This window comes from Mustela putorius, unplaced genomic scaffold, assembly GCF_011764305.1.
Source record: "Mustela putorius furo isolate JIRA1106 unplaced genomic scaffold, ASM1176430v1.1 tig00000430_pilon_pilon_pilon, whole genome shotgun sequence".
In the NCBI taxonomy this organism is placed as follows: Eukaryota; Metazoa; Chordata; class Mammalia; order Carnivora; family Mustelidae; genus Mustela; species Mustela putorius.
The window spans coordinates 19,497,910-19,510,720 of record NW_025421377.1 but is presented as its reverse complement, the minus strand read 5'-3'; positions in this window follow the sequence as shown (position 1 = coordinate 19,510,720).

Here is a 12,811-nt window from a genome sequence, read left to right as displayed (position 1 = left end):
CAGAAGAATGACTAAGTGATATCGAAGATAAAATTATGGAAAATAATGAACCTGAAAAGAATAGGGAAAGAAAAATATTGGACATGAATGTAGACTTTGGGAACTCACTGACTGCAGAAAGTGTATTAATATTCATATCATAGGAATCCCAAAGGAAAAAAAAAAGGGAATAGGGGGCAGAAGATTATTTGGAGTAAAGTATAGCTGAAAACTTCCTTAATCTGAGGGAGGAAGCAAACATCCAAATCCAGGACGCAGCGAGAACATCCAACAAAATCAACAAATTCAGGTCAGCACCAAGACTTATTGTAATACCATTTACAAAATATAAAGATAGGGAAAGAATTCTGAAAGCAGCAAGGGTAAGGAAATCCCTAATCTACAAGCGAAGACAAATCGAATTAGCAGCAGATCTCCACAGAAACTTGTCAGACCAAAAGCAGTGGCATGCTATATTCAACAAACTGAATGGGAACAATATGCAGCCAAGTATACTTTGTCCAGCAAGACTGTCATTCAGAATAAGAGAGGTAAAGAGTTTCCAGGACAAACAAAAACTAAAGGAGTTTGTGACCACTACACTAGCCCTGCAGGAAATAATAAAGGGGACTCTTTGAGTGGGAGAGAAAGACCAAAAGTGACAAGACTAGAATGGAACAGAGATAATTGCAGGAAACAATGAAAAAAACAAGTAATGAAATAACACTGAATACATATCTATCAATAATTACTCTGAAGGTGATGGGCTAATATTGTAAAACAAGACCCATCTGTAATCTGCCTACAAGAAACTCATTTTAGACCTAAATCCATCTGCAGATTGAAAGTGAGGGAATGGAGGAATATTAAACATGCAAATGAATTAAAAAAAAAACAGAAACAAAAACAAAAAACAGAGAAGTAATACATATATGAGACAAATGAGATTTTTAAGATTTTTATTTATTTATTTGACAGATGGAGATTATAGATAGGCAGAGAAGCAGACAGAGAAAGAAGAGGAAGCAGGTTCCCTGTTGAGCAGAGAGCCCAATGAGGGGCCTGATTTCAGGGTCCTGGGATCATGACCTGAGCCGAACGCAGATGCTTTAACCCAGTGATCCACCCAGGCGCCCTGACAAATAAGATTTTAAACCAAAGATTGTAACAAAGAATGAAGGAAGGCATTATATCATAATAAAGGGGACTATCTAACAAGAGGATCTAACAATTGTAAATATTTATGCCCCCAACTTGGAACACCAAAATACATAAAACAACTAATAACATACATAAAGGAACTCATTGATAATAAAGCAATAACAGTAGGGGACCTTAACATCCCACTCACAATAATGGAAAAATCACCTTAGCAAAAGCTCAACAAGGAAACAATAGCTTTGAATGACACACTGGACCAGATGGACTTAACAGATACATTCAAAACATTTCATCCTAAAGCACTAGAATACATATTCTTTTCAAGTGCACATGGGACATTCTCCAGAAAAGATCCCATACTAGGTCACAAATCAGGCCTCAAGAACTACAAAAAGATTGAGATCTTTTCTGACCACAATACTAGGAAACATGAAGTCAACCACAAGAAAAAATGTGGAAAGACCACAAATACATGGAAGTTATAGAGCATGCTACTAAGGAAAGGATGGGTCAAAGAGGAAATTAAAGAAGACATTTTAGATAGAAAGAAATGAAAATGAATATATAACAGTTGAATGCTTTGGGGATGCTGTAAAAGCAGTCATTAGAGGGAAGTATACTGCAATACAGGTCTACCACAAGAAGCAAGAAAAGTCTCAAATACACAACTTAACCTTACACCTAATGGAGCTAGAAAAAGAAGAGCATGTAAATCCTAGCGCCAGCAGAATAAGGGAAATAATAAAGATTAGAACAGAGATAAATAATATAGAAATAAACCAGATCAATGAAAATAAGAGCTGATTCTTTGAAAGAATTAATAAAATTAATACACCTCTAGCCAAATTTATCAAAAAAGGAGAGAAAGGACCCAAATAAATAAATAAAATCACAAATGAAAGGGGAAGAATATAACCAACACCACAGAAATACAAACAATAATAAGAGAATATCATGCCAACTAGTTGGGCAATCTGGAAAAAATGGATATATTCCTAGAAACATACAAACTACCAAAACTGAAAAAGGAGGAAGTAGGATATTTGAACAGACCCATAACCAGGAAAGAAATTGAATCATAATCAAAACTCTCCCAACAAACAAAGGTCAGTGCCAGGTGACTCCCCAGGGGAATTCTAGCAGACATTTAAAGAAGAGATAATACCTGTTCTTTTCAAATTGTTCCAAAATAGAAATGTAAGGAAAACTTCCAAACTCATTTTACAAGGCAAGCATTACCTTGATTCCAAAACCAGACAAAGACACTACTAAAAAGGAGAAATACAGGGCAATACCTCTGATGAATATGGATGTAAAACTTCTCAACAAGATTCTAGCAAATCAAATCCAATAGCACATTAACAGATTTAGTTGCTATGATCAAATGGGATTTATTCCTTCGGCTGCAGGAGTGGCACGATATTTTGAAATCAATCAATATGATACACAACACATGATCCTCTCAATAGATAAAAAAGCATTTGACAGAATACAGCAACCATTGTTCAAACTTCAAAAAAGTAGATACAGATTGAACATAACTCAACATCATAAACCTCATAGACAAAAGACCCACAACTAATATCTTCAATGGGAAAAAACTGAGAGCTTTTTCCCTAGGGTCAGGAGCATGACACAAATATCCACCCTCACCGCTTGCAGTTCAACATAGTTCTAGAAGCCCTAGCCTCATCAATCAGTAAACAAAAAGACATAAAAGGCATCCAAATTGGCAAAGATAAATTAAAACTTTCACTCTTTGCAGATCAGCTGATACTCTATGGAGAAAACACAAAAGACTCTACCAAAAATTTGCTGGAACTGATACATGAGCTCAGCAAAGTTGCAGGATATAAAATCAATGTACAGAAATCTGTTGCACTTCTATTTACCAATAATGAAGCATTTGGAAGAAAAATCAAGGAATCTATTCCCTTTATAAATGCACCAAGAACTATAACATACCTAAGAATAAATCTAATCAAATGAGTGAAAGATGTGTACTCCAGAAACCATAGAACACTCATGAAAGAAATTTAAGAATTGAAGGATGTGTGAAGAACTTACACAACTGAACACCAAAAACAACAACAACAAAAAGTAATCCAGTAAAAAGTGGGCAGAAGACATAAATAGACATTTTTCCAAAGAAGACATATAGAAGGATAATAGGCTCATGAAAAGATGCTCAACATCACTCACCATCAATAAATATGAATCAAAACTATAATGAGATATTACCTCACAACTGTTAGAATGGCTACAATCACCATCATGGGAAAAAACAGGTGCCGGCAAGGATGTGAAGAAAGGGGAGTCCTCTTGCACTGTTGATGGAAATGCAAACGGGGGCAGCCTCTCTGGAAACAGTATGGAGATTCCTCAAAAAGTTAAAAATAGACCTACCCTATGATCCAGGGATTACTCTACTAGATATTGACCCAAAGAACACAAAAATACTGATTTGAAGGGTCACACACACCATTATGTATATAGCAGCATTATCAACAATAACCAAATAATGGAAAGAGTTTAAATGTTCATTGATTGATGAATGGATAAAGAAGAGCTGGTTCGCAAGATGGCGGAGAAGTAGCAGGCTGAGACTACTTCAGCTGGCCGGAGATCAGCTAGATAGCTTATCTAAAGATTGCAAACACCTGAAAATCCATCGGCAGATCGAAGAGAAGAAGAACAGCAATTCTGGAAACAGAAAAACAACCACTTTCTGAAAGGTAGGACCGGCGGAGAAGTGAATCCAAAGCGACGGGGAAGATAGACCCCGGGGGGAGGGGCCGGCTCCCGGCAAGCGGCGGAGCAACCGCGCACAAAATCAGGACTTTTAAAAGTCTGTTCCGCTGAGGGACATCGCTCCAGAGGCTAAACCAGGGCGAAGCCCACGCGGGGTCAGCGTGGCCTCAGGTCCCGCAGGGTCACAGAAGGATCGGGGTGTCTGAGTGTCGCAGAGCTTGCGGGTATGGGAACGGGAAAGCTGGCTACAGAGACAGAGCCAACAGTGAGCTCGCAGCTCGGGGTGACCTTGAACCGGTCGCAGGCTCGGTGAGCTCGGAGCGCGGCCGGAGGTCAGGCAGACGGGAGTAACTGGCGCTGTTCTCTGAGGGCGCACTGAGGAGTGCGGCTCTGGGCTCTCGGCTCCTCCGGGCTGGAGACCAGGAGGCCGCCATTTGTATTCCCGTCCTCCGGAACTCTACGGAAAGCGCTCAGGGAACAAAAGCTCCTGAAAGCAAACCCGAGCGGATTACTCACCCCGGCCCCGGGTAAGGGCGGTGCAATTCCGCCTGGGGCAAAGACACTTGAGAATCACTACAACAGGCCCCTCCCCCAGAAGATCAACAAGAAATCCAGCCGAGACCAAGTTCACCTACCAAGGAGTGCGGTTTCAATACAAAGGAGAACAGCATAATTCCAGAGGAGGAGAAAGCAAAGCACAGAACTCATGGCTTTTTCCCTGTGATTTTTTTTTTGGTCTTGCAGTTAATTTAATTTTTTTCCTTTTCATTTTTTGTTTTTTTTCTCGCCTTCTGGTTAAATTTTTTTTTAACTTTTACCTTTTTCTTTTTTAACGTTTTTTAACTAGTTTATCTAATATATATATTTTTTCTTTTTTATATTTTTCTTATTTGTTTTCTTTTTTTTAATTCTTTTCATTTCTTTTTTTTTTTTCTCTCTTCCTTTTTGAACCTCTTTTTATCCCCTTTCTTCCCCCTCACGATTTGGGATCTCTTCTAATTTGGTTAAAGAATATTTTCCTGGGGTTGTTGCCACCCTTTTAGTATTTTACTTGCTCCTTCATATACTGTTATCTGTACAAATGACAAGATGGAAAAATTCAACGCAAAAAAAAGAAAAAAGGCAGTACCAAAGGCTAGGGACCTAATCAATACAGACATTGGTAATATGTCAGATCTAGAGTTCAGAATGACAATTCTCAAGGTTCTAGCCGGGCTCGAAAAAGGCATGGAAGATATTAGAGAAACCCTCTCGAGAGATATAAAAGCCCTTTCTGGAGAAATAAAAGAACTAAAATCTAACCAAGTTGAAATCAAAAAAGCTATTAATGAGGTGCAATCAAAAATGGAGCTCTCACTGCTAGGATAAATGAGGCAGAAGAAAGAATTAGTGATATAGAAGATCAAATGACAGAGAATAAAGAAGCTGAGCAAAAGAGGGACAAACAGCTACTGGACCACGAGGGGAGAATTCGAGAGATAAGTGACACCATAAGACGAAACAACATTAGAATAATTGGGATTCCAGAAGAAGAAGAAAGAGAGAGGGGAGCAGAAGGTATACTGGTATACTGGAGAGAATTATTGGGGAGAATTTCCCCAATATGGCAAAGGGAACGAGCATCAAAATTCAGGAGGTTCAGAGAATGCCCCTCAAAATCAATAAGAATAGGCCCACACCCCATCACCTAAGAGTAAAATTTACAAGTCTCAATGACAAAGAGAAAATCCTGAAAGCAGCCTGGGAAAAGAAGTCTGTAACATACAATGGTAAAAATATTAGATTGGCAGCTGACTTATCCACAGAGACCTGGCAGGCCAGAAAGAGCTGGCATGATATTTTCAGAGCACTAAACGAGAAAAACATGCAGCCAAGAATACTATATCCAGCTAGGCTATCATTGAAAATAGAAGGAGAGATTAAAAGCTTCTAGGACAAACAAAAACTGAAAGAACTTGCAAACACCAAACCAGCTCTGCAGGAAATATTGAAAGGGGTCCCCTAAGCAAAGAGAGAGCCTACAAGTGGTAGATCAGAAAGGAACAGAGACCATATACAGTAACAGTCACCTTACAGGCAATACAATGGCACTAAATTCATATCTCTCAATGGTTACCCTGAATGTTAATGGGCTAAATGCCCCTGTCTAAAGACACAGGGTATCAGAATGGATAAAAAAACAAAACCCTTCTATATGTTGCCTCCAAGAAACTCATTTTAAGCCCGAAGACACCTCCAGATTTAATGTAAGGGGTTGGAAAAGAATTTACCATGCTAATGGACATCAGAAGAAAGCAGGAGTGGCAATCCTTATATCAGATCAATTAGATTTTAAGCCAAAGACTATGAGGAAGGACACTATATCATACTCAAAGGGTCTGTCCAACAAGAAGATTTAACAATTTTAAATATCTATGCCCCCAATGTGGGAGCAGCCAACTATATAAACCAATTAATAACAAAATCAAAGAAACATATAAACATTGATACAATAATAATAGGGGACTTTAACACTCCCCTCACTGAAATGGACAGATCATCCAAGCAAAAGATCAGCAAGGAAATACAGGCCTTAAATGACACACTGGACCAGATGGACATCACAGATATATTCAGAACACTTTATCCCAAAGTAACAGAATACACATTCTTCTCTAGTGCACATGGGACATTCTCCAGAATAGATCACATCCTCGGTCCTAAATCAGGACTCAACAGGTATCAAAAGATTGGGATCATTCCCTGCATATTTTCAGACCACAATGCTCTAAAGCTAGAACTCAACCACTAAAGGAGGTTTGAAAAGAACCCAAATACATGGAGACTAAACAGCATCCTTCTAAAGAATGAATGGGTCAATCGGGAAATTAAAGAAGAATTGAAAAAAAATCATGGAAACAAATGATAATGAAAATACAACGGTTCAAAATCTGTGGGACACAACAAAGGCAGTCCTGAGAGGAAAATATATAGCGGTACAAGCCTTTCTCAAGAAACAAGAAAGGTCTCAAGTACACAACCTAACCCTACACCTAAAGGAGCTGGAGAAAGAAGAAGAAAGAAACCCTAAGCCTAGCAGGAGAAGAGAAATCACAAAGATCAGAGCAGAAATCAATGAAATAGAAACCAAAAAAATCAATAGAACAAATCAACGAAACTAGGAGCTGGTTCTTTGAAAGAATTAATAAAATTGATAAACCCCTGGCCCGACTTGTCAAAAAGAAAAGAGAAAGGACCCAAATAAATAAAATCATGAATGAAAGAGGAGAGATCACAACTAACACCAAAGAAATACAAACTATTATAAGAACATACTATGAGCAACTCTATGCCAATAAACTTGACAATCTGGAAGAAATGGATGCATTCCTAGAAACATATAAACTACCACAACTGAACCAGGAAGAAATAGAAAGCCTGAACAGACCCATAACCAGTAAGGAGATTGAAACAGTCATTGAAAATCTCCAAACAAACAAAAGCCCAGGGCCAGACGGCTTCCCGAGGGAATTTTACCAAGCATTTAAAGAAGAACTAATTCCTATTCTCCTGAACCTGTTCCAAAAAATAGAAATGGAAGGAAAACTTCCAAACTATTTTATGAGGCCAGCATCACCTTGATCCCAAAACCAGACAAGGATCCCATCAAAAAAGAGAGCTATAGACCAATATCCTTGATGAACACAGATGCGAAAATACTCAACAAAATACTAGCCAATAGGATTCAACAGTACATTAAAAGGATTATTCACCACGACCAAGTGGGATTTATTCCAGGGCTGCAAGGTTGGTTCAACATCCGCAAATCAGTCAATGTGATACAACACATCAATAAAAGAAAGAACAAGAACCATATGATACTCTCAATAGATGCTGAAAAAGCATTTGACAAAGTACAGCATCCCTTCCTGATCAAAACTCTTCAAAGTGTAGGGATAGAGGGCACATACCTCAATATCATCAAAGCCACCTATGAAAAACACACCGCAAATATCATTCTCAATGGAGAAAAACTGATACTGAAGAATAAATATTGTGAAAATGTCTATGCTACCTAAAGCAATCTACACATTTAATGCAATTCCTATCAAAGTACCATCCATCTTTTTCAAAGAAATGGAACAAATAATGCTAAAATTTATATGGAACCAGAAAAGACCTCAAATAGCCAAAGGGATATTGAAAAAGAAAGCCAACGTTGGTGGCATCACAATTCTGGACTTCAAGCTCTATTACAAAGCTGTCATCTGGCATGGTACTGGCACAAAAACAGACCCATAGATCAATGGAACAGAATAGAGAGCCCAGAAATAGACCCTCAACTCTATGGTCAACTCATCTTCGACAAAGCAGGAAAGAATGTCCAATGGAAAAATGAGAGCCTCTTCAATAAATGGTGCTGGGAAAATTGGACAGCCACATGCAGAAAAATGAAATTGGACCATTTCCTTACACCACACACAAAAATAGACTCAAAATGGATGAAGGACCTCAATGTGCGAAAGGAATCCATCAAAATCCTTGAGGAGAACACAGGCAGCAACCTCTTTGACCTCAGCCGCAGCAACATCTTCCTAGGAACAATGCCAAAGGCAAGGGAAGCAAGGGCAAAAATGAACTATTGGGATTTCATCAAGATCAAAAGCTTTTGCACAGCAAAGGAAATAGTTAACAAAATCAAGACAACTGACAGACTGGGAGAAGATATTTGCAAACGACATATCAGATAAAGGACTAGTGTCCAGAATCTATAAAGAACTTAGCAAACTCAACACCCAAAGAACAAATAATCCAATCAAGAAATGGGCAGAGGACATGAACAGACATTTCTGCAAAGAAGACATCCAGATGGCCAACAGACACATGAAAAATTGCTCCATATCACTCGGCATCAAGGAAATAGAAATCAAAACCACAATGAGATATCACCTCACACCAGTCAGAATGGCTAAAATCAACAAGTCAGGAAATGACAGATGCTGGCGAGGATGCGGAGAAAGGGGAACCCTCCTACACTGTTGGTGGGAATGCAAGCTGGTGCAGCCACTCTGGAAAACAGCATGGAGGTTCCTCAAAATGTTGAAAATAGAACTGCCCTATGACCCAGCAATTGCACTATTGGGTATTTACCCTAAAGATACAAACGTGGTGATCCAAAGGGGCACGTGCACCCGAATGTTTATAGCAGCAATGTCCACAATAGCCAAACTATGGAAAGAACCTAGATGTTCATCAACAGACGAATGGATCAAGAAGAAGGGATATATATACACAATGGAATACTATGCAGCCATCAAAAGAAATGAAATCTTGCCATTTGCGACAACATGGATGGAACTAGAGCGTATCATTCTTATCAAAATAAGTCAAGCAGAGAAAGACAACTATCATATGATCTCCCTGATATGAGGAAGTCGTGATGCAACATTGGGGCTTAAGTGGGTAGGAGAATAATAAATGAAACAAGATTGGATTGGGAGGGAGACAAACCATAAGTGACTTTTAATCTCACAAAACAAACTGAATGTTGCTGGGGGGGAGGGGGGTTGGGAGAAGGGGGTGGGATTATGGACATTGGGGAGGGTATGTGCTTTGGTGAGTGCTGTGAAGTGTGTAAACCTGGTGATTCACAGACCTGTACCCCTGGGGATAAAAATATATGTTTATAAAAAATAAAAAATTAAAAAAAAAGAATAAAGGAAAAAAAAAGAAGAGCTGGTTCATGTATACAATGGAATATTATTCAGTCAAAAAAAGGATGGAATCTTGCCATTTGCAATGACATGGATGGAGCTAGAGAGTAGTATGCTAAGTGAAATAAGTCAGAGAAAGACAAATACCATATGATTTCACTCATATGAGGAATTTAAGAAACAAAAGAGATTAACATGGGGAAAGGAAAGAGAGAGAGAGAGTGAGACAGGCAAATCAGACAACAGAATCTTAACTACAGAAGACAAACTGATGGTTACAAGGGGAGGTGGGTAGGGAATTGGTTAAGTGGGTGATGGGCATTAAGGAGGGCTCTTGATGTGATGAGCACCAGGTGTTGTATGGAAGTGGTGAATCCTAAATTCTACACCTGAAACTAACATTATACTCTGTGTTCACTAAGTGGAATTTAAGTTAAAACTTGGAAGAAAAGATCAACAAGGACCTATAGCATTTGAAATATGACCCACTCTTTCATCACACACTCAACTCATTGCAACAGAAACGCCAATGCTAGTAGATGCAGATAAAATGAACTATTAAATAGACTCAAGATGAAAATGAAAATCTGAATAGGCCTATAACAAAAATAGATTGAATCTGCAATCAAAAAACTACCTAGAAAGAAAAGTTCATGCCCAAATGACTTCACTGATAATTCTAAGAGTTTAAGGATTAATATCAGTTCTTCAAAAAGATCTTCCAAATAATAGAAAAGGAGTAAACATTTGCCAACGTATTCAATAAGGCCCTGATATTACCAATACATAGGGACAGCACTAGAAAACTACAGACCAATATTTCTTATGAATATAGATTCAACAGTCCTCAAAAAATGCTAGTTAGCCAGTTCCAAGGATATGCAGAAGGAATTATACACCAAGAAAAATTGAGATATGTCCCAGGAATGCAAGAGTTGCCTTAACAACTGAAAAACCAATTATTACTATACCCTATACCAATAGAATGAAAAACAAAATCTGCATGGTTATCTCAATAAATGCAGAAAATTATTACAAAATTCAATACCCTCATGATAGAAATACTCAGTAAACCAGTAATAGAAGGGAACTTCCTCAAATGGATAAAAGGCACCTACAAAAAACCCACAGCTGACAACATACTTTCTACTTAAGACTAAATGCTTTCTTCCTATGATAAGGAACAAGATTATAGACATCCATTCTCACCCTTTCAGCATCATACTGAAGGTTCAGATCAAAGCAACTAACTAGGCAAGAATATAAAATAAAGAAATTCACATTGGGTAGGAAGACATAGCACTATTTAAATGAGTAGATGCCGTGTTGTTATATAGGGAAAAACTCTGGAAAATATATAATACACAACTGCAATAAACAATCTAAATGAAATTAAGGGTCCCCCTACAACACCATCAAAAGAACAAAATATTTCATAAATTGAACAAGAAAGTACAAAATTTATACTATGAAAACTACAAAACATTGCAGTAAGATACATTAAAATTTCTAAATAAAAGAAAGGCCTCTCATATCCATGAATTTAAACAGCACTTTTGTAATAGCAATTCTTCAATTGATATAAAGCTCAACAAAATCTGTATCAAACCCCAGCTGACTCTTTTACTTGAATTGACAAGCCAGTCTTAAAATTCGTATGGGTATACTAAAGGATCTTAAAAAAAAAAAAAAAAAAAAGTCCAACAATCTTTAAATTGGAAGAATTACACTGGTTTTAAAAATAATTACACTGGACTGGGTATTGTATGTAAGTGATGAATCATTAAATCCTGCATATGAAACTATTATACTGTATGTTAACTAACAGGAATTTAAAAAACTTGGAAGAAAAAGATACTAAATTACAGTAATCAAGAGAGGGTGACATTGGCATACAGATAAGCATATGGATCAATAGAATAGATTTTAGAACCAGAAGTAGTCTTACACAGTGATGGCTGGTCCATTTTTTTCTTAAGATTTTATTTATTTATTTGGCAGAGAGAGATATCACAAGTAGGCAGAGAGGCAGGCAGAGGGAAGGGCAGGGAAGCAGGCTCCCTGCTGAGCAGGGAGCCCAATGTGGGGCTCGATCCCAAAACCCTGAGATCATGACCTGAGCTGAAGCCAGAGGCTTTAACCCACTGAGCCATGCAGCCCCTGAACACTCTTTTAAAGAAATTCTTCTGGAAAAACTGATTATCCTATGTAAAAGAATGAAGCTGGACACCCTACATCAAACCATATGCAACAATTACTTAAAATGAATCAAATACCTACATGTAAGTCTAGAACTATACAATTCTTAAGGAAAAAGAAAACCTAAGGGTTTAAATGTGATCTTGGATTTGGCAATGCTTGCTTAGCAAAAAGCACAAGCAACCAAATCAAAAATAGAGATATTGGATGTTATCAAAATAGAAAACTTCTATTCTATAAAGGACATCACAAAAAAAGTAAAAGGACAATCCACAGAATTGAGTATGTATTTGCAAATTATTTCTCATTAGGGATTTATATCAGGCTATATGAAAACCTACAATTCAATAATAAGACAATTGAGTTTTTAAAATTAACAAAAGATACCAATAATAAGTCAGAAGATTAAGTCAGTAATCAAAAAGCTCTTAACACAGAAACTCCAGAGCTAGACAGATGAATTGTGCCAAACATTTAAAAAGTGACTACCGAGCTCAAACTCTTGCAAAATGTCGAAGAGGACACATTTTTCACTCTTTCTATGAAGCCAACAAAACCTTAATACCAAAACCAGATAAAAGAATACACTGACATTCCTGATGAATATAGATGCAAAAATTCTCAACAAAATATCAGCAATCTGAATTCAAGAACACATTAACAGAATTATACACCATGACCACTGGGAATTATCTCTGGATGTAAGGATAGTTCAACATATACAAATCAATAAATGCAATTCATCACATCACAAAGAAAAGATAAAAATCATACAAAGGATGATCTTAATAGATGCTGAAAAAGCATTTGACAAAAATACATCTTTTTTGATAAAAAAAAAAAACCTTTAGCAGATTGAGTATAGAAGGAATGTACCTCAACATAAGAAAAGCTGTTTGTGATAAATCCACTGCTAACATTATAATCAATGGAGAGAAACTGAAAGCGTTTTCTCTGTGATCAAATATAAGACAAGGTCGCCAATTCTCACTACTCCTATTCAACAGAGTACTGCAAGTACTCACTAG